Raw genomic sequence first — 13,553 nt, 5'->3', positions numbered from 1 at the left:
CCTCTACGCGAACTATGTAGGCTAGGCGTACCAAGTCGGACTATTTCACCTTATTTTCAACGCATTTACTCCTTTACTCAAGTGTCGTCAAACCCCCCCTCTGCCTCTGCCTCTGCTCCAGTGCCGGTAGAGGCTGCTGGTCTCAGCCACAGACCCAGACAACAGCTGGAGGCCAGGCCCGGGGTCAGAGGAGATCAGGTCCTCAGCCAGGAACTTACAGAGGCAGGCCTGGCCTTTAAAAGCCACAAGCCAATAGACCGGCTCCTCCAAAACCACTGAGGGGAAAGACTGGAGGGAAAAGTGGAGCCACTTCTGTGGGGGAGGTGAAGTGAGGAGACTCTGAAGGAGGGGGAGAAAATCATATTTTGTCTTAGCTGCAGTCCTGTACCTGGATGGGCGAACATCCTGTGCTAATAAGTGTTTATTTGTCAAACTAACCTCTGAAATGTTTATACTATCCATCAGTTACATTTCTCTCTTTTAAATGAGGCACTTATTCTGATTGGCTTCTATTCTGTGAGTCTGACCTGAGTTCTGCTGCTGCAGTGTTGTTGTGAATCCTTTACAATACTAATCAGGCCCTGCAGTGTGAATTTAGTTAGTTTGCTGATTTTAAATATCTCCAGTATATACACATAAAATGTCTTAACATGGTCATTTAAAAAGGTTTAAGCACAGTTCACCTGATTTCATTCATTACACTTTAACTGCACAATTCACTGCTTTCTGTTACACATCAACTGTTAGACTGTTTTTATTTGTAATTATTTAATAAAAAAAACAAAACTTTTTTTTAAGTAATTACAATGCAGCTGACGCTTCCAACTCATGTTAATCACACTTTCTGTTTCTTTTTTGTGCTTAAATTTTAATACTAAAACTTTTGCTTTTTTCAGCACTTTCATTTAATTTAATCTCCCTTCAGTAATTGTATTTCAACTGTCTCTTAACTTCTGTCAGTATTTCAGCTACTTCAGAAGTTTCAACTGCAAATTTAAGCTACGTGCAAATTAAAATTGATTATTTTGGAGTCTCCCTGGGAATGTCAATGACAGTCAGTCAGCCAGCCTGTCACTTGGTCCAGACCTAATTGAATACTTAAATGGATTGCTCTGAATTGTGATAAAGACATCTATAGTCTCCAGGGGACAAATCATTATGACTTAAATGATCCCTTGACTTTTGCTCCTGAGTCAAAGTGAGGTTAACAGTTTTGTTTTTCTATGAAATGTCTTCACAACTATTGGATGGATTTGATCGAATTTGCATTCATGTTCTCCCCCAGCATGAGTTGTGATTTCTTCACTTTCCAAATAGGGCCGTCATCGGGTCAAATCTTTCATTTCTCCACTACTTTGGTGACCGAACAAACAAATACCTGCAGAGTGAATGTTGTTTCCATCAGCCTCAGCTGTTTAAATTTGCAGTTTTTAGCATGTTAACACGCTGATGGTGGACATAATATCAGTATGTAGCACAATATTCAGTGTGTTTGTGAATGCTACCATGCTGATGATAGTATTTAGCTCACAGCAACACTGAGGCATGAGTTCAATTTAATCCAAATAACCATTATTACAGATATTAGTAATTAGCTACCTTCCCTTGCCACATGTTCGTAAACAAAACATTGCTCATTGCTTTCAGTGAGTAAACTGACATTGAAATGTTTTGTATAATCTTTTTAAACTTATATGTATTTTGTGTTTGCATTGACAAACAGTCAATGCAATGAAGTGACTGAAGAGTCCAGAAAGCACAGATGAGCAGTAAGCTCATCTGCTCAGGCTGATCCCACCACCCCGCCACCTCACACTCCCCCATCACAGACAAAGACACACACACACACACAGACTATTCTCCTGCCTCGCCTCCCAGGCACAGAATTGCCATAAATCCTGTCACAGTTCCCAGACAATGACAAGCCTGGCCTTTGCCTCTCCTCTATATCACTCTGACTCATCCAATGTACACAAAGCTGTGGCTCATCAATGGACCTCGCCGGCTCTCTCTCCCTTCTTCTAACAGCAATGGGGGAATAGCGAGCAAGAGAATGTAAATATTGGATTAAATATGTATAAACTGGGGCAGATGACAGTCCTTTGGGTGGATCATGCATTTGTGTTTGTGAGCTTTATCAGAGCGATATGCGGAGACAGGAGACAGAATGTCGTTGGCATTTTGCCTGCCAGAACAAGCATTCATTGCATGATATGCGAAAGAGATAACAAATAAAAATCTTGCTGTTTCTCATCACTGACACAAAGAATATTTTACAGCCTTTGAGACACCAAAAAAAATGTCTTCTGATTTAACAATGGAACATCTAATCATGTGCTCACCGAGGAAAAATTTCACTCAGTCAAACAGATCCCGGGAAGAAATCTTAAGATCATTCAGCCGTCATACAATGAGTTTTCACTGTTCATGTTTTGTATTTTGATATTCTGGGGGGTGACTCTTCAGAACATCTGTGAGGTGTTAACCAGCTTCCAGTGCCGAGCTGACGCCATCTCGAAAGAGCGTCATTAATTAACATGCCATTATCAGAGCTGAAAGCTGGCTGGAGGAGATTAATGCTGAAAGGAGCTGCTAGTGGATTAAAGGTCACATCCTGTGTGTTAATCACCCAGCACCCCTGACCTCTGGAAGGAAACACAGTAGAATGGGCACATTATTGCCACCTGGCTGGGCACCAGTTACTACCAGGATCAAAATGAGGACTGTTCCTCTGGGCAGACACTGACAGTGAATAGTTGGGATGGAGAGAGGTTAAAAAAAAAAAAATAAGGAAATTGTTTTGGCCAAATATTGACATGAAAGGGATATAACTGCAAGAGAGGAGATAGAGGTGAGCGTGTAGTTAAGATACGACACATGCAATGGAGATCTTCATCATTTGAATAGTTTAAAATGGTTGCAAAGGTCACTGAGTGCAAACCTGCTCTAAGTATGACTGCTGTTGTCGAGTTACACACCGGAACCAAGTCATGAGTGCAAGTCTAGGGTATCATTATCACTGAGTTTCTTCAAACAAAAGATTCAATGTGCATCTTAGCTTTTAAGCATACAGTGTATAGTTTCCCTTCCTTCACAGTCTCCTCTCTGTCTCTTATGGACATAAACACACAAAGAGCCTGTGTAAGTCGAACACATTACATTCTTAGTGTGAAAAGCCTTGAGGACTTTCCAATGTGGATGGATTAATTTCTGGGTGTTCAAGAGAGAACGCTCCCAGGCTGGATTGGCGCTTCTATATCATATTTCTGCAGCCCACACACACCTCCCACTCCACCACATCTGACACGCATCGCTCAGATCGGATGTGACTCACTACCTCTGGCAGTGGAAGGCTAAATTCTTCTTCTGTTACTCTCTTACGATGGCCACTTAGCTCCTTTCACTGCCTTTATGTTTTCCCTCTTATAGTCAACCGAGCTGGACTCCAGCAACTACTGTGTGTTATAACACCAATGAACACGTTGTTTTGCAGGAATTTACATTATGTCAAAATGAGGTTTCGATTTTATTGATATGAATGCCATCTGACAGCTGTGGTGGTGTAAATCCAATAAAGTGAATTACATCCTCTATTAGTATCCGTTTTCATGACAAAAGCCTGACAAAAAGACAATTCTGCAAACGCACCTCGAGTGTGTTCGAGGACAGAAGTCGAGGTCTGGTGGAAAAAAAGAGTCCACACTATATGCTCAGGGAGCGTTGTATATGCTTACAGAGCGGCATCTATTCTCAGAGGACCCCTGTATTCCTGCATCAACAGTTTCCAGGATGCAGGCACTTGGTTCATTGCTCGTTTGATGGACTATTTTCCCTCTTTTGCAGGCAGGACTGTGTGCGTTTTGACCTTGGTGTCAGCACAGCCCGACAGAAGCTGCTGAGTAGGATATCTCCCTCTTCCTCAAGGACACACAGCAACACACACTCTTTTGGGTTTTTATTGATAAATTTGAAAAAGAATCCTGAAATGTATTTGCTATGATAATGTGTTTTTTTTGCAGATTCCCATAAATATGTATAATCTACACTGTCCATCGTGTGCATTATCATACTGCATCGTACTCTATATGTCATCTTTTATTCTTGTACCATGTGTGAGTTAAAGTGTGAACGGTGGTTATATACATCTTCTGTAATTACTGCAGCTATAAATATTAATACTTGGATCCTGACTGAAATAGCACAAGAACTATTTAATGGATTGACTCTTTCACTACTATAAAGTACATTGTTGTTTTTCATGGAAATGTCTCAACTATCCATGAAATCTTATGCGTTCATCTTCCACTTTTGATTGGAAACTTTAGATGTCCTTTCAATAGTGCTGCCATCAGGTCAAGCTTTCTACCTCTCCAATACTTTGGTTTATGATCAAATGCACTAAAATATTTTAAGTGCTATTGCTACTACTGATATTAGCATTTAGTTGAAAGCACCATTGTGCCAAAATACAGCATTTAGCAGCTTAAAAGATCCCCAGTAGTTGGCAGGGACCAATAACAGAGCTAAAAGGAGGCAGAGTATTAGTCTGGTCGTGAGAAACCCAACTCCAAATGAATGCTAATGTTGCTTCATAGCAGGTGTAAATAGACATCTATATGCTAAGAAGTTCATGATATCATCTTGCAATAAGAGGTGATGACCATTCAGTACATCAGTGTTATGTTTGTGGTTTGTGTCCATTGCCTCGGAGCCAAAGTTATGTAACGTAAGCTTCATTATCAAGACACACTTCTGTATTATTACAAGATTGACTCCACCAATGTGATTCTATTTTATAAGAAGAGACATTGCCTCTTGTGCTATTTAGTTTAGATAGCAATAGAAAACAAAAGATATACGTGTCTTATCTGCAAAGAGTAACAGCAGTGTAGATCAGAGGTTCACAAACTTGTCAGACGTCTGAAGTACCACAGATACTACAGATACTAAGAGATTTTTTTCAATAACATAAATTTCTCTGGTTTAACCATGCAATAGCCTCAGAAAGGCTAAACAACAATAACAACAAAAGGCTGGCATTTCAAAATCAAAGGAAACATTTACATCTCTTGCAAGAAATGAAGCTACTTGGCAGCTCAACTGTCAACACTGACTTGAGACTTATGTTTGGCCCTCACATTTTAAAATTCTTTTCATTCTACTTGCAAAAATCACTGAGGTGAAAAAAAAAAATCAGAGGTGTCCGCTAATGTTAGTGTTATGCCGTGTTGTACAAAGTGACAACCTACCGTGACGTCACTCATTGGTTTGTGAACTGCAGAGGTTGCTTTATTTGGATGAGCTGAGGAGGCTCTCAATCTGACTGAGAGCTCGAGGACACTACACCGACAAGAGCAATACTGGAAACCTTACTGCACCCCGGACATGTCAAACCAGACACACCTAAACATATCTCTTTTCGAGGACTAATATTTAATTAACTTTAGAGCACTTCCACATTAGCTTCACTTGTCAGATCCGGAGGCTGCGTTTTTGTATACAGCCTATGTCTCAGACACTTATTTATAGAATATTTGAAGATTGCAAAAAGTGTTTAGGACCTTTAGTAACAATGAAATACAGAGAACCTTTGCTTTGCTGCTCTCCTCTTCTTGTTAAAAAAGACAAAAGAACTCAGCAGCGTAAGGACTCACAATAACACTGTGGTCTGTAAATGGGCTGGTGGTCAGTGTATCTGACTGCAGCACCAGGCTGTACGATGTAACATCTTCACTTTACATTTCGCTCTCCTTTAATATCACAGTTGTGCTGTATTTAGCTGATAGGCTACATCCCATTGGTAACAGCAGATTATGGGAAGTTGTCATCTTTAATAACGCACTGTGCTTCTAAATTATTCAACTTGCACAAATCTATTTTTAGTTGCACATGCAAGTGATTTACTTGCACTATAGAGCCCTGATAACAGGCATATTTGAACAAAAGTTTGAGGTTTTAGGCCCCCTTGATTTTATAACATTCACATCGTTGCGTGTTTGTTGAATTTCAAACAACACTCACAATACTTTTGTCCGTGTGGAAGCGCACTGTCTGACGCGTTTTCATGTCACCTTTTGATATCGGCTCAGCTCGCCTGTAACCCCAACATGGTGATACTAAAATAGTAGCAGGTCCCACACAGCATCCACGGACAATGGAAAACAAAACAAAAAAGCAAGTTGATTTGATCCGATTTCAGCCAGTGCTTTCAGCAGAGACGAGGATAAGGATAAGGATTATACTTTCTGTGAGGCCAAGGGCACTATGCTTCTGTTTTAGTGAAAATGTATTAATATAAAACGCGTCGCTTATCCAAGTTGCAATGAACTCGCCAGTGCACAACCTCGGGCCCCCAGCAACACACCCAGCAAGTTTGAAGCAGATGGGGCGAACGGTTCTCGAGCCATGGGAGGCACAAACAAACACGCATACATACAAACATACATACAGAGATTTTGGACTTGTGCTAGTTGGAGTGTAACTGTTATTAGGCTTTTTGGCAAGGCTCTTGTGTACCACTAGTAATACGCATACCAAAGTTTGGGAAATTCTGCTGTAGAGGTACCTTCAGCTGGGAGGAGTGGAACTGTTAATTCTGTGTAAGCTGTGCAGAATAGTTTAAAATAGCTCAGTCTTCCTTTGGTCTGTCAGAGTTTGAGTCTCGGGCTGCTGCAATTCACAGGAGAACTGCATCACCATGTCTGGAGACTCCGTTTGCTTTTTTGACAGCGAGGTGTAATGAGGTTGTTTGTCTGTTGGAAGGCAAAGCTGAGTACTGAGTAGCAAATTAAACTTTGAATGCCCTCGCTAAGGCTCACTAGGCAACACATCAAGGCACAGACGAGGCAGATTTATATTACGTCGCGAGGGTCGAGGATAAGCTTTGAAGGAGAGAGATTCAGTCTCCTTCATTTCATTCTCTATAAAGCTAGAATTGCTGCACTTCCATAGTCCAAACGTCTCAAAGCGAGAGGTTACGTTTTTGGAGAATTTCGCCAAGTGTAAATCTGAATTCTTGACTTGATACAAGGAGTGAAATCCTCAACTGTGTGATCAAAGTCCAACATTTGCTCAGCTGACACCGGAGCAGTTGAGGGAAAAAACGGGGGGACTGACTCAGATGGAGAGTGACTGACAGGGATTTTATTCAGTGTCTTTCTGTGGCATGTTTGAGTGTCGAGCTTCCTCCTTTCAGCCGTGCCGCTGAAAAGCCATTCCCTCAGGGTGTCTTACTCAGCCGGCGCAGACACTGCCACTATCTTGTGATCTCACTGCAAAAAGCACATGAAAGAACATTCTCAAACACACACACACACACACACACACACACACACACACACACACACACACACACACACACACACACACACACACACACACACACACACACACACAGAAGGAGGGGTGTGTGACAGAGATTACTTCAGTCACAGTGTCTACTATTGCACTCTATTCTTATCTCCGCACTCTTATCAACTCCCTCTAGACCAAAAAGCTCTGTTGACATTTCACCTCATTTCTGGTGTAAAATACTTCCAAGGCCTTATTATCTTCATCACATGCCTTGTCTTAATTCCACGACTCTGTTGCAGTAAAGAACTATTTCTTGCTCCTTCATATTTTCAGCCTGCCCCTTTGGGATCATTTAAAATCCCCTGCACTGTTTATAGTATATCATAATCTTAGGCATGTGCTGTTCTAGTTTATTAACAGCCCTGCTTATGAATTAGGTGAACCTTATCAACCATTTATGAGTCTCTTTCTTGTCATTCTCTGAGATGATGGCTCCTTGCGTTTTCTGACTCACACAGCCTTTTCACCATCCACCCACAGAACTAGAACAAAGATACTGTGTCCAAAGGGGAAATACAGAATGCAAAGGTTTCCATTGCCTTTTAAAACGCATATGCATGTGATCATAAGTTGCGGCAATGTGCTTGGTGTGTTCTGTGCTATATGTTGAGCTACCAGTCTGCACAGTGTGCCGAAAGTTACCCATCCCCCAGCTGAGACATTTCTGCTCTCTCTCTATGTGTGACTACATTACACCATCCCCCCACTAAAGTGAGCCTTCTGAGCAGGTCCCCAGGGTGGGTGTCAGTGTGGAAAGCAGACCTTTTTTCCTGTCCATGGGATGTTATTGATGAGGTGAGGTAATAGATCCCTCCCGCTGTGCTCACAGGGACACTGAGGATAAATCAGACAGTGGGTAAGACCCAACCAGCCATTCCACCTCTCTCCAGACTCAACTGCCATTTCATTAGCTTTATTTATGGGGGTGCTGCACTCTTCTGAACCCCTCCCCTTTCCGTTCTCCCACTGAAAATGCTGCTATTCTTCTTCCTCCTTTATATAGTGCTATGGCAACCGATGTACACCTCAGTCCTTCCTTCCTCCCTTTTTTCCCCCTGGAAACACAAGTACTCTCCCTCCCACACATCTGTCCGACTAGTCCTTGCCTAAATCGAGTTTACTGTATTTGAAAGTGAGCCCTCAGTCTGTTATCATGCATGGAAAAAGAGCTCCCATAGATAGTGATGTGCTCTGAAGTGCTGAAGGACTCGGCACCGGCTGGGCTTTTAACATTAGATACAAGACCATCCAGCTCAGCACTTCCTGCAGAGCCATGTTTGAGTTGGCTGATCAGCAACAATTCACCTCTGCACTTACAGCACAGCCACTTAGTGAGAAAACAGCCAAAACCATCTTTGTCCTTGAGGAAAGAAGAATAATTTCTTGTTTGTCCTTGCTGGAAAGGACTAGTTGAAAACGTATCATCATCATTGCAGATCAAATGTCATTTCTTTTCTGTCAGAGATGGTGTCCATTATTAGCTGGCAGACAGGATTCATTCTGCTTGAGTTGGAGAAGCTTTCACCTCACCTCCACTGTACATCCAAGCCAGCAGAATACTGCTTTAATTCCCTTGAACTCTTTTATCACTATTGCCTCTCACCTGCCCAGGTTTATCACACAACATGGTATCACATACTGAGGAAAGTCCCCAACACCATAACCTGATTTAATCTGTAAAAGACATCCGTGTTGTCACTCCTATTGCTGTCTGTTGATGTTGTGGCATACAACCAGAGAGCAAATATCAACGCTGAATTGCTATTCAACATTTTTGAATGCCCAAATTTGAGCCATATGTAACTGCTGATATACATACATAATATATGCTGTATCATGTGTCTGTACCTAATTTATTTAAAGTAGTGAAACGTGGATTACACATGAAAGGTGGTGAATCATAATCTGCTCACATGCGTTTTCCATTAGAAAGAGAAAGGAATGTTTTTTCATGGTGAACATTGATGTCATGACAGTCATGCTGGAACATGTCCATACAAGGTCCACTTTAGTGTGCTCTGCATGAATTCATGCAACCTAACAGATGGTTGACTGAGCTAAGCTGCAGCGATGCTGTGCCACTGCCAGCTTCATTACAGGGGTTCACTTGGACTTTGGACAAGTGTGAATGTGTCTGTCACGCCCACAGCGACAAGAAGCAAATTCAAGCACAGTTTTCTACATGAAAATAGAGAGCACATTTGATCATGACACGCTGCTTCCTATTAAGGATCTATATTTGCTGCTGGAACACATAGTGGTTATACTATTATAAGCGATAAAAAATTAAATAAATAAAAAAAGAAGGAAAAAAAAAAAGCTGTTAAAAACATGAATATATGATGTAACAGAAACATAGAACATTATCCGACTTTGTGGGTGAGGCTGAAAAGACTCAAATTATGTCTCAACAGTAAAATTTAGTCTACATATGATCTCGATAAAAAGAAAGGAAAGGAAAAAATGAGAGAAAAGCGCATGTTGGCGGTCGGCCAGGTGTGGACAGACCCAGGAAGTTAAGCCGGAATTCCAACAATGCAGGCAGTCGTTAGACTCTTCAGTGAGGTGCTGCCATTTCTGCTCTCAGTGCTGCCTTTGTTGTGGCGAGGAGGAGGCAGTTAGGTTTAAGTCCTGTGGCTGTGAATACATTTCAGCCCTGACTTTGCATCGTAAACCAAGACTGATTTGTGAATGATACGAGGGAAATAGTGTCATGATTGAGCAGATAAAAACAGGCTCCTCCGTCTGCCTCTGACATCCACAGAGAAGGATCATTTTCCCAGGCTGTTTGACTGGAGCCCAGTCAGTGACAATAATAAATGCCAGCCGGTGGCAGAATGAATTATGTCTCGGCTAAAAATGTACATCATAGCAAAAGGAAGAACCTGGCATGTAATTATACCGGTGTTATAAATAGCAACACGTGCCACATATTATCCATCTCCTCCATCTGAAAATCGGGTTATTAATGAACCCCATGACATATTTCATGTTTTTAGAGCACGATTAGTTTCTAGTTTAACTGTGCTTGAATCCAATTAGTTTAATTCTTACTGAGCAAGCCTTAAATACTAATCATGAGGACAATAGAAAACTAAGACTGCTAGAGTGTAATCATGTGTTACTAATCAGCCACAGTTTTGAAGGATGGCACTAGCCCACAAGTATTTGAATTTCTAACCAAAGCTGATCATTCACAAAGAGGAGCGCCATTAATCTGGTCGACTCCGGGTGGCAGCTCGCCTTTTTAAGAGCGCTGTTTTGATGAGGATTTTTCCCTCCAGCCTCCTTCATGTTCATCTTTTATTTCAGAAACATTATGACTGTCTGCAGTGCATCTATCAACCGACGCCTTTGAAATCTCCAAAGTCTGCTCAGTTGATGCCGTCACTCTCGGTGGAGTCTTTCATGAGAGCCCCTGGATCTACACTAAAACAGTCCTGTCCAGTAATTTGCATTACTGGTAGAAAAGATACTTCAGGTGGTTGCCCCTGAAGTGGGTTTGCGAATTTATTTCCGTAATCATGAAAAGTATTTATTAGTTGTGAGAATTTAGGATCTGGAGATCGTTCATCTGTCCATTTGGCCTTTGCCTGAAGCTTTGTTTATCTCCATGGGGAAGCTGGCTGCAGATGAAACACAGCTGTTGACATCAAAACTAGCAAGTGAGAAACAGTTGTGTTTATCACCCGGCTGACAAATTGGGCATTGCAGAGATAGGGGGGTAGATATTATTCAGACGTACGCCTGGGTGCAGAAAGCCCAGCTGAAATAAACAGTTATCTTTCCTGCTCCGTGATGGCAGGATGAAGAGATGGTTGTTATACTGATGGTTAGAGGGGGTCTCCCAAACCACAGGGCAGAAAGAAAAACACAGGGAAGAAAAACAATCCCATCTGACATCATAGGAAAGGCTGCTGCTGAAATTTAGGTCAAGATATAGCCTGCCTGAAGTGTGCCAGATAGTCGAATGGCAAACACAAGTTGCCAGTGCCTCGTCCAAGTGAAATACCATGACACACAATCAAGATTATGCAGTATAAAACGATCTTAAACTAGTTGCCATAGCCTGTCAAACCCTGTCAAAGGATTACGTACAAAAGCAACAGATTTCCTTCTTTAGTCTCCACTGACTTGAAGGTAGTCAAGACTTTAAAAAAAAAAAAAAAAATTACACAAAAGCTTTTCTATAGTGTGGGTGGTGATTTAGGAAGCTTGTATAGCTGTGTGAACCAGAGAGAGAGGTTTCAGATCATTAACAAGGACCGGGCTTCAGTTGAGTCATCAACCATGTACACAGCATGGGATGTTGTGATCTCCCAAATACTATCCTTCAATGTTGAGTCACTGTATTCACAGCTTGTCCTTCTCCATGGGAATCAAGCAGCACAGATGTAGACTTCCTGGTGTGTTGATGAGTTGGACTCTGAGTTCAGAGTGGAGCAGGGAGGGAGGAGGAGGAGGAGGAGGAGGAGGAGGAGGGGGTGTGCTTGATGTGTGAGAGGGACAATATAAGTTTACAGAATAAATCAAAGTTTAATGTGCATCTATCTATCTTATATGTAACTGTTTTGTGGAATATGTTATGGCCCGGCATTGCTATTGTGATGGACATATAATGTATGCAGACGATCTCTCGTGCAGTTTTAACATTTTCTGATCAAACGTAAAGCACACAGGACACTTCCAGAAATCTACGAACCGTGATACGTGAACCCTGTAATATGTGCAAGGTCGTCTGCAAACATGTGAGATGAGAAGATGAGAGTTATATCTGAAATGTGCAGCGCTTTGAGTAAAGAGGAGGGGCGAGAGAGCTTGTGGACCTATGGAGAGAGAGAGAGAGAGAGAGAGGCGGTTCAGCCCCATGCTATGGTCTCAGCAGCAGCAGCAGCAGCAGGAGGAGGATCAGGGAGTATAGTACCAGACCACCGTGTTGTGCAGGAACACGCACGACATCGCTGAAAACCCGCCAGCGGAACAGATGAAAACGAAAACTACTCGTTCATGTGGATTAAATCAAGCTCGAGACGTTCAATCGAAGCGAGAAGATCTTTAAAGCGAAACCGGGACCGACTTGACGAGGGGACTGGGACACCAGCTTACTGTACACACACACAACAACAACAACAACAACAACAAAAACAACAACAACAACAACAAAAAACCCCAACCGCCGAATGGTTTCCCCTCGCTCCCGCCGCTAAGGTTAGTTAGCTTCCATTGCTTGGGTTGGTTTGGAGGGGTGGAGGAAGGGTGGAGGTGGTGTCTGCTCTGTTGTTGGATGACGGGGTCCGGCTATTCTTTGGGAGGAGAAACAGCCGTAGCTGTATTGACCCTTCCCCCCCCCCCCCCCCCCAGAGTCTCCCACGTTAAGCTGGTCGTAACACGGTTCGTCAAACCTCCGGGAGATGAAACGCGGAAGGCGGACTGTCGGTCGGGCCGCCCGGTTGATCGCCTCGCCTCGCCGCGGTGCGGTGCTCGTCGTCGGCCGGTCTGTCGGAGAGCTCCTTCGTTATTTTAGAAATCCGGAACACGTGCTACATGGCTAGGCTAGGCTAGGCTAGCTCAACGCTAGGCTAGCTGGCTAGCTGTCAGACTCGCCGAGAAGCCAGTTTAATTGAACAAAAAACAACAAATTTGAATTCATCCAACACTGGTTTTTGTGTCTTTTTTTTAAATTTTTATTTTTTTTATTTTAAAGACGCTTGCTCCAACACACGACACTACCAATATCCCTCCCCCCCCTCCTCCCCACACGTTAATAATGAATGTCAATATATCTCGATATCTGGCTAAGTCATCTAGCCTGCTAACTTGGCTATATGCACAAAAGCGCCCGGTTTGTAAACATTGTTGTTTTTTTTGTTGTTGTTTTTACATGAAGTTGACAAAATCTGCTGCAGCTAATGGTTTGTTGTCGGAGTGGTTGAACAGCTACGATTTACTGACTGTTAGCTGTCCAATCATCTCGATATGAAATCGCACAAGACGCGAGTAAATGTGAACATTTAAGTGAGTCGGCGTCAAAGATTAGTCGTCTCCGATTGATGATGCGTTGTTGTTGTGTTTTGAAAACATAGTTTTGAACTTTATTATTTTTGCTAGATTACTTTCCGAATCACCTTTGGACCTGAGCACTGAATTTAGATTGTGACCCATCATTTTTGTTAATTTTTTTAATTACTACACGTTTGTAT

The 13,553-nt window shown here is 42.3% G+C and overlaps 1 protein-coding gene across 10 annotated transcripts in view; it reads left to right on the top strand.

Moving 5' to 3' along the window:
• The first annotated feature begins 12,231 nt into the window (after positions 1–12,231).
• Positions 12,232–13,553, top strand: part of ncor2 (nuclear receptor corepressor 2) — an 85,674-nt gene continuing 84,352 nt past the window's right edge. For 4 of the 10 annotated variants that reach the window (XM_069706717.1, XM_069706716.1, XM_069706720.1 and 1 more), the window contains exon 1: positions 12,234–12,561. The gene's annotated coding sequence lies outside the window, so the exon portion shown is untranslated. Of the gene's footprint in view, positions 12,562–13,553 lie in introns of all 10 variants that reach the window. The other 6 variants (XM_069706714.1, XM_069706713.1, XM_069706723.1 and 3 more) reach the window with 4 other exon arrangements.

This window comes from Brachyistius frenatus, unplaced genomic scaffold (assembly GCF_029030835.1).
Source record: "Brachyistius frenatus isolate BFR_SWC_R1_liver_20210118 unplaced genomic scaffold, ASM2903083v1 Contig_64, whole genome shotgun sequence".
Taxonomy (NCBI): domain Eukaryota; kingdom Metazoa; phylum Chordata; class Actinopteri; family Embiotocidae; genus Brachyistius; species Brachyistius frenatus.
The sequence above is the reverse complement of the archived record's forward strand: the minus strand, read 5'-3'. Positions and strand labels throughout refer to the sequence as shown.